Genomic DNA, 14,938 nt, shown 5'->3' on the forward strand with positions numbered 1-14,938 from the left:
TATGAGTCTCACATAATTTATACGTATAGATAGAGCCTCTTAACATGACAACATGCCAGGATTATTACTTTAGTGTGCATGACAGCTACGTCTATTCTATTCTTTATGCTATGGCTTTTGCAGAAATGTCAGATGTCTGGTAGACTAGCAAGTACTATGTAATAAATAATAGTACGGTGTTGAAGAACATTCCAGTTTTAACGGTAACGATCAGTCTTTAAATACAACAGTTTTATTATTTTCGTGTTATACTCGCTATACGTCAGTCACTTTGTTTTTGCGTGCGTGCGTTGCTGAAATTAGACGTTAGCTGTTCACCGCTGTTGGAGTCTATCTAGACATATAATTTATCTAGGTCTATGGCGATGACTCATGTCTGCTGCTGTCGTGCTGTTACGCTCGTCGAAAGCGTGGCGTTCTCTGGAGCGCGTCCGACGCGGTACTGCAGATGCGTCTGTTCTGAATAGCAATTGTTGGCGGCTGTATATATATATATACTTACATTTTAGAATTTTCCTTCTGCAATCTCACAAGTTTGAAACAGTAACTAATTGTATGTTGATAATATAAATCAAAATCACTTTATTCATAGATTCACATTAGATTTTTAGATTGTTTGATTAGATAAATCTAAATCTAAAGATTGTTATTTTAAAGAGAAAACCATCACTTCTTCAAATAAAATTTGTATTTTATTTTATTTGCCAGCAGTCAAAGTTCCTTATTTGCCAGAAATATTCACGAGTAAAGTTGTTACAAATTTAAGAGTGCATGTTTGGTCTTGACAGACATTCAAATATTTCAGTGGTTTCGTTTTATAATATGTATTATAACCTAACACAATCAATAATTACTGCTACATTTAATTTGACCAACGTAAAGCTACACCTAAAAGACCCTACAATATACAATTATTAATTAAATGTTAAGATATAATGTAGTAAAAACAAAAAATTATAATATTAAACATAGTATTGGTGCCAGTTATCACTTCGTTTGATAATTAATATTCGTTTATTGAGTAAAAACAATATAATTTTAAAAGTGTTAATAATTTAAATTTATTTTCCACATTCGATCTGTAAATTTTTCTCAATCATTTTTCATTGATCTTTTCGTTCAACATTAGTTTTCGTTTTCTTTTCGAATAAATTTTATTTATTAGTCATTAATAAAAATTGTATACTTCAAGCATAGATTAAGGATTGGCCTCCACTGCGCTCCATTTTTTTTGAAGATTTTCTACTGATCTCCTCCTCTGAAACCTCCTCTATGCTGTTAACCCTGAAGGCTTTTAGAGCGACATAGGACGTGGGCCGTGGAGACTCGGCCCTCGGACCGGCTGTGTGCTTGTGGGAAGGAGAGAGGATGAAGATGAAGATGAAATGAAATGATGATGAAATGGTAAGAAGAACACACTAGCAGGCGAGTGCGGTGTGATGTTTGTGGTTGTGTATGTGATGTGTGTCAGTCCGTCAGTCAGTCCGTGTGCGAGTGTGAGTGGAGTGAAACGATTACAGGACGAGGACTGACGTCTCGTCGGGTATCAAAACAATGTGTGTGCTTGGTTCTTTCTAATTTGCGGTTCGCTGGATATTGTCAGAGTGACGAGTGCGCAGCGGAAACCAATCCTTAATGTAAGAATGTTTCTGCGAGTAAAACTTGTGAACTCAGAAATAATTTGGTCACGCTAACTTCCACAATGATTACTGTAACCCAATAATATTAAAAGCAAGGCAAGAATATTTTATGAAAAATGGTTCGAAACTTTATTTGTGTCGTGCGCCGATTATTTTGTACTTAGCTCCAGTAATGATCATTAGTCCACTTGTGAAGTTAGTTGACTTGCCTGATAACACTTTTATTTATTTATTTATTGAAAAAAAAAAAACAACAATTACATATCATAAATATAGGTTAACAAATAACATGTTAAGAGTATTACTTACAGTTTCTTAAAAGGCATAAAAAGTAATTTATTTTCTCAAAATTGATTCTTTTAGAATTCTTTTTGATGTCATTTCTAATATACTAGATACTACTACCGCTTCGGAAACAAATGGTGCTCTGAGAGAGAAAAAGCGGCGAAAGAAACTCTTTCAGCATTATTTTTTTGCACTCTTTTCAATGAAATTTTCAATATTGTACAGTCATTTCTATCGCTATAAAATAATCACAATCTAGTCCCAGGCTATCCGATCATTTAGATATTCAGCTGTGGAGTAATAGGATTTACGACAGAGCCATTTTTTTTATAAAACATTTAAATTTATTTATAGATAATGCCTGAACAGTGGCTGGGACTTTATTATAGAAGCCTACTAGAATTAGTTACAAGCAATCCCTTATTTCTAGTATTATATAATGAAAATCACTATTAAGATCAAAAAGGTGACGATTTTTGTGAACATATATTAAATTTTCATAAATGTACTGACAATGAACAGTCATAATATTTATTTCTTTAAATTTTTCTCTGAGAGACTGTCTATAACCAAGCTGATATATAGCACGAACAGCTCTCTTTTGCAGAGCAAACACTATATCAATGTCTGCAGCATTACCCCATAGTAAAATACCGTACGTCATGATGCTGTGAAAATAGCTGAAGTACACTAATCTAGCTGTCGCAACATTCGTGTACTCTCTTAGTAATAGTACTTGTACTATTATGTATATTCTTTGGTAATAGTATCCTTTATTCATCGAATTAAATTGAAATTGTTGGAGAATAAACAATATCTGACACTAAACATGTAAAGTAATCCCTACTGCTAATAACAATAAGAAACAATTTATTTTAAAGTGTAGGTATAAAAAACAGATTTTAGTGGACTGGTATTTTTAATGACAGTTGAAAAGGTCTATTTTATTACTGAGTTAATTATAAGTAAAAATTGATATAAATGTTAAGTGAAAGTGACTGTGTTGTGGCTTTATAGGATACTAAGAAATAAATAATATCTTAAATACGAATATGGTACGAGTAATATTAGACAATTTCAAATAATATAGGGTTGGTTCCCTGGGAACCTCGAACTTCGGACCGTCTGAGATGAATGATATTAAATAGTTATTATGATTGCCCGGATAGTCATTTCTTCAGGCATTCGTTGTCTGTGTACCACAGCGAGAACCAAACATGACCGTGTGTAATTATTTAATTTAATTCTTATTTTTAATTGTACACTTTTGTTTTATATCTTATGTTTTAAACTTCACTTATATTTATATCTTATTTGTAATTTTATTTTGTAATATGGACTTGCTCTGAAATAAATTAATTATTATTATTATTCGGTATCTGAATAATTTTCACCTTATAAATATATTATGACAATACGTATTTATATATACCTACAATACCTACATACTTATAGCATAATTATTAATGTAAGACACTCTTAACATGTTTATGCAAATAAAATATTTGACTGCTGTATTAAAAAAAAAGGATTGTTGCGATACGTGGGAAGAAACTGTCAAATGTACAAATGAACGGGATTCGAACCCGCGCCTACTTATTCATTTCTGGAATTCGTAAGTATCCATCCCTACTCTGTGCTTCTGGGGTTTTACACACGTACTGACTCTCACTTGAGGGATATCACTTTAAAATAACAAATTGTTTACAGTCAAATAGCCTACCAAAAGATTTTCGTTCGCGACTGGTAATAAATAAGCAACAGACTGCCTAGACTGATACTTCAAAAGTTAGGCTAAACTTATAATACTAATATAATACATACTTCTCTCTGTTGCCGCTCCCACACGACTGAGGATCGTGGTTGTGTGATACAGACAACGGCTAAAATACTTAAGAAAAAAACTATAGCTAAACCAATTTTTTTTTTTTACTTTTTAGTGTCAGTTAATAATTATATCTAATATATAATCAACCTGAATGAAAACTCCTAAATAAGCCGTACACAAAAAACTATTATATCATTGAGGCAAACAAAAATTTTCATAAAAATGTTCATAAAATGAAATCTACTGGGCCAAACTATGTAAAATTACGTAAATCGAATCATAAATCTCAGAGTAATCGGTGTACATACATAAAAAAAAATACCGATCGAATTGATAACCTCCTCCTTTTTGAAGTCGCTTAATAAAATAGGTGTAATTATTATTGCAATAGTGTCACAATTGTGTGGAATAAATAGGCTTACCGAGACAACGTAAAAAGGCGTCAAGAATATGCACAAAACGTGCATATTGTGAAGACCATAGCTTTGTGAGTCGCTTTATCTCAGAAATAGTGATTCTTAGGAAGAAGTGTAAGTTGAAAAATATTTTTCTTACATTTACAATGGGGTTTCCCGATATTTCTTATTATTTTTGTGTTCATTCATTGTAACCTACGGGACGGGATTATGAGTCAACTTGCGAACGGATACTGCTTGTGGTGCCACTTCGACATGTTATAGTTAATAAATCATTGTATTTGTTGCATGTGATTACTTATTATGACAGTAATCACGACCATCATGATCACAAAGCATCCTTACACAAACAATTCAAGACCTAATATGAGGTTATGAAATATTTGATATTATTATAACACGATTCATTTATTAGATGCAGCACCTAACAGACTAATTTCTTATATATATTGCAGCAATTATAAAATTCTTTATTTGATTCAAAACAGTGGCCGTTGTGTTCTTATATGTTTTCTCACAAGCTCTACTTTTTCCAAACATAGGTAGATTAGTAATTTAAAAGAAATATTTATAATGACTAATTGAATTAAGCTAAGGGTCTTGAATTTGACTAGTAGTTTAGGTTTTAGGTTTGGTATTCGCCCTTACAAGCGTGTCGTGACCGAGATAAATGGGTGTCTGTAATCTGTGCATACAACTTTATCAGACAGGAACAATTTTTATCAAATTCAATATTATGATTCAAAATAGGATTTTAAATCATTATTTAACATCAAAATCTGCATCTAAAATCTACATTCGATAATATATGCGTAAGACCCATAGAAATCTTAATAATAATTAAGATTTCTCTGCTAAGACCTGTGAAGAACGGGCGCATAAAACTCAGCGGGCTTCTTTTTACATAGAATATCGTAACAAAAAATTTATTAATTCAATAGCTTGAAGGCGGTGGCTGCATTCCAAGGTGTGGCGTCAATAAGAATATTGTAATTTTTAATAGAGTTGCTCAAAAGTGGCGTATTGCAGGGAGGTATAGCGTGTGGGCTATTACGTACTCGTGCTTTTTTTGCCTTTTCCGAACTCGTGCGTTCTATTTCCCAACTGTCAAAATAATGTCTATTAAAAAGAAAAAATCAACCACGTTGTTTTTATGATTTATGCAAATATTTCTAAATAGAAGCTACTAATTTGTTTCAATATCAGATTTAATGATTTGATTCAATGAGTTAGGTAAGCTTTTATTTCATTTCATCTCATTAAATTTCATTTTCATTTCATATCAATAAAAAAAATCTTATAAGACTTGGCTGTATGGGCATAGTTCCCTTTGCCAACCCAAAATGTGTGAAGATATAAAATAAACCTCTGCTTATATTCTTTTACGGTTGGCGCCATTTTAGTTAGTTGAGTTTATTGTGTTATTATTATTCTATTAAATTGCTTAATTTTTTCGCAACTGTATTAAAAATAGTTGTTCAGTACACGTGCGGAACCGTCATTGCAACTTGCTGACTTGCAACGACTGTCAACCCTCACCTTCGGCTGCGCCTCGGCTCGGGTAGACATTTGTCGGAACTCTTTGCAATGACAGGCTCTCCGCACTCGTGATGAAATATACTATTATGTGATAGTAGTCTTTCCCACAAGGTTTCTTTAACAATTGTTTTGAATTTTAAAGTCTGATAATCAAAGTGTCTAGAAAATTATCTAATGTGCCTCATGTTTATTTCTTTAAATTTTGTCTCAGTGATTCTTTAGTAAGGTAAGGTTCTAGGTTTTGAAAAGCGCGAAAAGCCCTCGTCTGCAGCACAATGATGGTATTAATATCGGCTGTATTGCTTCTTAACAATATACCATGGGATATAATACTATAAAAATAACTTCACTAGTCGCGCCGTATCGATGTCAGTTAATTGTACATATAATCTTTTTAACAGCGTACGTTGCAGAACTATTTGTCAACCTTTCAATATAGGGCCCCATTACATTTATGTAACAAACATTAATGTTCACCAAATTCGATCGATCGTTTAGATTTTCATAATTAATTAAAGTGATATTTTCCGTGTTTCGCAAGCGATGAGTTGCACCACCTCAGTTACCACGCACCGCGTCAGAACAATTAACTTTGAACCTATTTCGATACGACAGATTTGGCAATGAATAGTCGATTTAGATTCACGATTAGTGTGTACCTTATTGCATCGACTTAAGGGTTATAATACGAGATATAAAACACGCGTAGATGTAGTTTAAAACATCGATAGGTTTTCAATATACTAGCGTGTACGCAAATAATGCGTGCGAGAGAAAAGAACATCTCTTATGGAGATACAAACGCAAGATGGAAAAGGAAAGCGAAACTATTGTCACTGTAACCTATTTTGTAATTGTATTTGTTCTAGGTCCTGTGAACCAAAGAGGATGTAAAATACTACGTAATAAGAGGCGGGACTGCCTAAGTATAAATTGAAATTCAGTTTAGTATGAAACGTGCAGTGATTTGATATAAGTTTGAAATAGTTGTAATTACAGTATCGCGATTGGCCACGATCAATAATCCGGCTTTTGAAGGCGAACAGTTGCTTAAAACGCAGTGGATTTCGCCTATCTCCGTTTTTTACAGTCATCTGACAATCTATCAATGACTGCACGTTTCATACAATTGAGTGAATCGTGTTTTTCTTGGAGAGTTTCGTTAGGCTGCTGTGAACAGTGGAACGACTGATACCAAACTGTTCCGACACATAGCATTGAGTACAGCCATCTAAGAAGAGTCACTATAATATTACAATATTACCAGCGATAATTGTCTAGTCGGCCATATTACGGTATAAAATTTGCCGAGAAAAACAAATTTTAACATCAACAGCAACTGATTACAATTACTAAACCCCTTTTTTATTTATTTATAACACAATATCTAAACACATTTTGCCGGTAATACGTAGGCAATTGTTTGTAATGAATTGAATGCATCTAAAACTTATTCCAATATTTTAGACAGAATTATAACTTCTAAATTCAATTTAAATACAACAATAATAATTCTAATTGGTAGAAGAGGAAGAACTCATAATAAGGATATTGCTAATTATATCACATTGCTTAGCAACTTAGATAATGTAAATAAAATAATTTTGTTTGGGTTACCATTCAGTCAGAGCTTGCTAGAACGAGGAAATAATCATAAGGTAAATTTATATATACATACCTTGACATGTCGTCATGGTCTTTTCCATTTTATGGACACCAATAAGTTTATTGGAAAGTATTTTTATTTGACTAAAGATAATTATTATCTTTTTAAATATTGTATTCAACAATTAGCACATGTGCTAAATTATTATTTTATTAACTTATCGTGTTCGGTGGACAGACAGACACCTGCTTCTATTGAGCAGGTTAGTAGTACCTTTGGTATTAAAACTGGAATATTTTCCAAACCATTTAAACTAGTTTATAAGACAACTGAGAACAACTCCGGCAGAAATTTGAAATCTAATACAACAAAAAATAATAACTTGAATATAAAGCATAGCACACCCGTATTAGATAAATTTAATAATAAAAAATTTATTAACCTGGTGCACCAAAATATTCAGGGCTTGTCTGGGAAACACTTGGAAATTGAGTTGTTTTTAAATAATAATGATATTGATATACTTTGTTTAACAGAACATTGGTTAAAAAGTCATCAGCTTATGTTTAATTTTGGCAAGCACCAGGTTGCTAGTTCGTTCAACAGACAAAATGCAATACACGGAGGCTCTCTAATACTGCTTAATATAATTCATAACAGCTTAAAATATAAAGAACGTTCTGATATTGTGAGCCTGTCAGTTGAACAAACTATTGAGATAGCCTGTATAGAGCTTGAGCAGCTTGTTGTAATGAGTGTATACAGACCACCATCTGCATCATATGACATTTTTGAAAAAAATATGGATGAAGTATTATTTAAAATTAGTAATAAAAATATTCTTGTTTGTGGATATTTTAATGTCAATTTATTAGTTGAATCCAGCCTGAGCACTAAGCTAATATCCCTATTTCGATGCTATAATCTAGTAAATATATTTTTAGAGCCAACTAGAATTACAATGACTACTTCAACCTGTCTTGATAATATATTTACCAATATTGTTCCACAGTCAAAGTCAATTATAAATAAATTAGAATCAGACCACTGTAGCCTACTAACCACTTTTAATTTTAATTATAGTAAACCTAAGTACAGTGTTAAATATGTACCTGTGAACACTAGTGGCCTAAATAATTTTAGATCAAATACTTTAATGAAGTTACCTACTTTAAATTATTATGAGGACCCAAATAAACTATATGATTCTGTTATTGATGTTATCAAAGGTGAATATAATGTTATATTTAAGCCAAAGTATATACAGAAAAATAATTCATTGTCTTTCAGTGATTGGGCAACGCTGGGAATTCATATAAGCAGGAGGAAATTATACTCACTTTATGAGGAAAAATTGTATAATCACTCAGAAAGATTTGCCAACTATGTAAAAAAATATTCAAAGATATTTAAACGCTCATGTACCTTAGCAAAATCAATGTATATAAGTAATAAAATTAAAAATAGTTCAGATAAAATAAAATCAACATGGCAAGTAATAAACAGTGAGACTGGAAGAAACAAATCTCGCAACTTAAATTTTAGTTTAAAAATAAATGATAAAATCTTGGATACAGACCAAGATGTTGCGGATGCTTTTGAAAGATTTTTTGCTGATATTCCAGTTTCCACCACCAAGGCCCTAAAGTCATCTGCCACTCTTGCTGAATCTATAATTATGTCTAATGTAAATGAATGTAAAATAGAGTTCAAATTCACTCATGTTACTTACAATGATGTAATGAAAGTCTTTAAATCAGTAGATTTGAAAAAGTTTGCTGATCTTGATGGCTTTTCCGTTAAAATAATTCACTCCATAGCTGTATTACTCCTTACTTGGTTGTCATATTTTACTTATGTGTTGACAATGGTGTGTTTCCTGATTTTATGAAACAGAGTAAAGTCATTCCATTATTCAAAGCCGGTAGTTCTTCTGACCCCACAAATTTTAGACCAATATCTATTCTACCGACGCTAAGTAAAATATTTGAAAAGCTTATTTTACAACAATTGCTTAATCATTTTTATGGTAACAATTTAATGAGCACTAAACAATTTGGTTTTTCAAGGGGTCGCTCAACAACAGATACTGGTGTTGAGCTTATTCAGCAAATTTTTGAAGCCTGGGATAATTGTCAGCATGTCGTTGGTATTTTCAGTGATTTATCCAAGGCATTTGACTGTGTTCATCATGAAATCTTTATCAGAAAACTACATCATTATAGTATCAAGGGAGAAGCACTTGGCCTTCTGAAGTCTTATTTGGGCAACAGATTTCAGATGGTTGAAGTGAACAGTAAGAGGTCAGCTGGATCTCCCATTACCATGGGCGTTCCACAGGATTCGATTCTTGGGCCATTCCTATTCCTTGTATATATAAATGATTTACCATACTTTGTACAAAATAAACATGAGATAGTATTGCTTGCAGATGATACTTCTTTACTTTTTAAACTACATAGACAGCATACTGCTTTTGATGACGTGAACAATGCTATCTCCAAAGTAGTGGAATGGTTCACTACGAATAATCTCCTTACTAATGTTAGACAGGTTGACACAAATATTGTTGTAAAAGACGATGAGTTGAAACCTGTAGATACAACCGTATTTTTAGGGATTACCTTAGATACCAAACTTCAGTGGGGCCCTCATATTATGAATTTGGCGAAAAAGCTAGTTCTGCAGCATACGCAGTTAAAAGGATTCGGCAACTTACGGATGAAAATACCGCGAGGTTGGTCTACTTCAGCTATTTTCATAGTCTGATGACATACGGTATTTTACTTTGAGGACATGCTGCCGATGTTAACACCATTTTCACACTGCAGAAGCGAGCTATTCGTGCCATCTATAAATTAAGACCAAGAGTGTCACTAAGGGAAAAATTTAAGGAAATAAAAGGTTTGACTTTGACATCGCAATACATATATGAAAACCTTGTTTATGTAAAAAAAATATAAATTCGTTTAAAAAAATTAGTGACACTCATAATGTCTAATACTAGAAATAGGGATAGGCTTGCTGTTCATGTAAGTCGACTCCAAAAAGTCACAAATTCATTAAGAGGTCTATGTATACGTTTTTATAATAAGGTCCCGGAATTGACATTCAGAACTTACCTTTAAATGAATATAAATCAGTACTAAAGAAAAAGTTGTATACAAAAGGGTACTATAAAATATCTGAATATCTGGATCTAAAGAACCCTTGGGACTGAGCTGCTGGGCTGTTACATGTCTGTCTTAGTTTGATAAATGTCATTATAGTTATATAATTTAAATATTAATATTGTTTCTGTTTTTTTAATCAATTTTAATAATCATTATCATGAGTTATGTAATTTGAAACAAAATTGTAAGTAGAGGCATTTAGTAAGTATTGCATAATATGTAGATGAACTTGAATTGTTTTGTTATTCGGTAGATTTCTCGTTACAGGTATCGTCATGCTCGCTTAAATGCATCTGCTTGTGGCGGCGACGTGGGGTGGGTCGTTCCCTTCCCTAAAATATGGTCGAGGGAGGCGATGGCTGGTCCATGCGTCATGCTCGTGAACGGGTGCTACTCGTGGGGGCTGGATGATCTTGTTACCGGGAGGTCTGCTTGATGTGTTTTTTTATTATTATTATTTCCTTTAAACTTAGTTATTATATATTTTATTTTATGAAATGCTCACATAATGCCTCTTTTTATTTACGGTATTTGTGGTACTCATGTGTTTATAAGTATTAATTTACTTTTTTTTCTTTTTTTGACTTACTCATGTAAGCCTTTCAGTTTTTGACATTTGAGTATTTTTGTTGCGTCACTTTGCATATATTGTAATTGAAATGATTTGTAAAACAACTAAATTACATCTTGACTTAAAAGAGTGGCAATGAGTTTCTTGCTACTTCTTCTCATTAGCTCAACACTTTACGAAGTAGCGGTAAATTCAATAAGAAACAATATTTTTATATTATTTTTTGACATTCATAAGTGTCATTTCTGTGACCTACATGAATAAAGTGTTTTTGAATTTGAATTTGAATTTTATTTAAGGCTTAAACATTTATTTTCTCCAAATTGATTCCTTTAGAATTCTTTTTGATGTTATCAAGGAGAATTTAAACACTACGTTCAGATGTCATTTCTAATATACTAGATACTACTACTAAGAAAAATACTACAGAAAATTTTGGGTGTCTAAATAAGTTTAGTGTGTACATACTTCAACATATTATATACTCTTGATATTCCTACTATAATATGTAAATGAATATCAGTCTAATTATCAGTAAGTAAGAGTTTGTATACTTCTATATCAGATGTCACAAATTATCAAAACTATTATTATTTCTAGAAAATAATAGGTACATTTAAAGACTTCTTCTGCTTGTCTTCAAGTCTATACATACAAGTATTTCAAAGCTATGTGAATGTACAACAAGAAACAATACACTTCATAATATCTGGTCTGCTACATTTATACGTCTAAATAGAGCCTCTTGTTGCTGACAACCGATGAAAACATGCCAGGTTTATTACTTTAGTGTGCCTGACAAGCTACGTCTTATACCTACTCACGATTTGTATGTCACTTTGTGTTAGTATACGTGCATTGCTCAAAATAGAGGTTAGCTGTTTTTCGAAGTTTTCACAGCTTTCATATGTAGACTTATAAATGATCTGAGGGTTATTAATTTGATATTAAAAGAGAGATATTTCATAGACAATTAAATAAAAATAAACAAAACAGCAAAGTGTGATTAAGATTTCACCACCTTCAAGCAAACTATCAAGTAAGCTAATCACTGAGTAAAGTCAATAAGAGTAATAAATAGTTACACAGTCCGATCGAAGTATCCATCTCGCAATATGTCAAGGTACAAAGGTCAAAGGATGTAAAGGGAAAGTGATCGTAGAACTAATAAGGAAACAATCGTTTATGTAACATTGTACATGTACCTAAAACGTGTACAAGGGAGCTCCTTAACACAGACGTACAAACATAAGAAGGTATAGAAGTAACCCAGCCGGCTAACGTGGTGTTAACACGTTAACACTCTTTTTACACAAACTGATTCATGACCACATAGACAGTCCTCTATTATTAAGTAAAATTACCTTGGCTGTCCCACGGCATTGCAGCCGTATTATTAATAGGAAAACGTTCAGTCTACCCTCAACACGCACAAATTATGGTCAACATTCTAGTTTATATCGCATTTGTTCTATGTATAATGAAGTCTGTCAGAAGGTAGACATATTCGATCCGTCAGTCCCTAGGTTCAGAAGACTTCTGCTAAAAAAAGCGGATTATTGGCTTGGGACTGTGGGGTTGAATTGTGTTCATCTATAGCTTATGTTAATGTTTTTAGTTTTATACATATAAAATCTAGAACACATTTAAAAGCATGCTGTGTTTACTTCCAGAAGGAGGCACTCGCCCCAACATGTTAACTTATTTTTCTGTTTTATACAATATTAAGAGTGTATCCCGTTTAGTGAACCTAATAAAAAAAAATCACGGGTGACTTTATGACCGCCAACGAGTATAGTAGTAATCTAGTGTTAATTTGAACGGTGGATTTGTTCACCTCAGTATGTTACGCATTGTTCACCTGTGTACTTCAGTATGTTTAAAAGCCTAATGATCGGATATGGCGTGAAGGGGCGTGACGCACTAATTGGTCCGGCGCCGTACTAGGTACGGACCGTACGATGGTGCGGTCGTACTAAATCCGACCATGTGTTTCGGCTATAGCTAGGAAAGCTCCTCCACAACCTGTAAATATTCATCGATGAGTTTTATATTTTAACTAAATTGCTATATTTTTTAAATGAAATATATGTCAATCTTTTTTCACTATGAGATTCTTAATTCATTCATTCTGCGCATCATTTCGTCCACAAGACTCAATATCCGGAGCGTTGAAAGGACACTGCTAGAAATTATCACTTATTAATATTATTTAATATTTCTATTAACTTCTCTTTTATAGTAAAAGTATTTCTGTTTATGTTTTTTTTGTTTATGTTAATTGACAGTTTCTTAAACAGCTATCTAGTTTTATTTGTTAATGAATATTGTTATACTCATTTGAATGCTATTGTAATTTCTGTACTTCATCCTGACTTGCACTAAATAACTTATAAAGTTTTACAGTGAATAAAGATTTTATGACTTTGAATTTGATTTGCGTGTTTATAAATTTCTGTCAGAAATAATAACCATAATAAATACCAGTGGGAGGCTCCTTTGCACAGGAAGCCGGCTAGATTATGGGTACCACAACGGCGCCTATTTCTGCCTTGAAGCAGTAATGTGTAAACATTACTGCTTGCTGCTGTTGCAAACAAGAAAAAATGCTTACGCATTACTGTGTTTTTTTTTTTTTTTGAATTTTGTGATTTTTTGGTTTTTTTGAGAATCCTGAGCGGTACTGCATTGTAAAGGGGAATGGCGTATCAATTACCATCAGCTGAACGTCCTGCTCGTCTCGTCCCTTATTATCATAAAAATATCATAAAAAATCATAAAAAAAATTCTAGAAAGCAGAAGACGTATGGATTGCCTGACATAAGAGAAATCACCAAAGCATTGTCCATCTTATAAAACGTACAGATTATGAAATCGAACTGACAACATATTGGTACGTGGCTGTCGTGGTGATACCGGGGACTCTGTGATGAGAGTCAAAGGTTCAGACGATTTGATAAATAATATGATAGGCATTTAGTTAATTGGACTGGCGATCAATATCCTTTTAACTGAACATTGTTTTTAAATATTAATAACCATTGCGACAACTATAGTGTTCAAATCAGTTCGTGATCACCTCTGCTTAATATAATATACATATACAATACATATATACATAGGTATACACAACATATATGTATTATTACATTATTATTAATTAAAGCTACATAATTCGTCATGAACCTGGCAATCATTAATGAAAATAATTTTTAAAATTGGATAATAAATAATTGAAAAAATCAGCTTTATCATGTTAGTAGAGGTGACTCATAAAATATTAATTTTTTTATATGAAAGAAGAAGACAAACGAGCGTACGGTAGTTATAAATATAATTACTTTGACAGCTAAAACTATAAAGAATAACAACTATGGTGTTAAATTCTTCGGGTATTCCAAAATACATCGTTTTTGAAATAAAAACTTTTCAAAATTGTTCATACTGACATGGCACTCTGTATACCTGTATAAACATATCGTGTAACGGCCCTAAATCTGATGCTCTCGTGTAAGGCTAAAATCTGACGGCTAGGTCGGTTGGCGAGCCTTAAAGCTTCGCTTATATCTCAGTGATAGGATAGCCTGGGACTGGATTATGATTATCATTACTTTATAGCAATAACAGTGACACAGTACAATATTATATAAATTGTTTTTTTTTTTTAAACAGAGCTCATTAATATTACTGGGAGAGATTATTGCGCCACCTCTTTAAGCGGGTTTGTTTCCGAAATGGTGGCACTACCAAGTGCTGTAATTAATATTAAAAATAAGTCGAATGTCAATTTTGTAAAAAATAATACCTTACAATCAACAAAACACGCTGAGAATATTTTGCAAAAGAATATTTCCAAGAGTGTTCGTAAATCGCACGACAA

The 14,938-nt window shown here is 32.6% G+C and overlaps 1 protein-coding gene across 9 annotated transcripts in view; it reads left to right on the top strand.

Moving 5' to 3' along the window:
• LOC126975491 (serine-rich adhesin for platelets-like) overlaps positions 1-14,938 on the top strand; it is a 130,725-nt gene that overhangs the window by 51,314 nt on the left and 64,473 nt on the right. The window contains exon 1 of one of the 9 annotated variants that reach the window (XM_050823414.1): positions 1,380-1,404. The exons of the other annotated variants lie outside the window; for them this stretch is intronic. The gene's annotated coding sequence lies outside the window, so the exon portion shown is untranslated. Of the gene's footprint in view, positions 1-1,379; positions 1,405-14,938 lie in introns of those variants that run through there. 9 annotated transcript variants of the gene reach the window in all.

This window comes from Leptidea sinapis, chromosome 36, assembly GCF_905404315.1.
Source record: "Leptidea sinapis chromosome 36, ilLepSina1.1, whole genome shotgun sequence".
NCBI lineage: Eukaryota > Metazoa > Arthropoda > Insecta > Lepidoptera > Pieridae > Leptidea > Leptidea sinapis.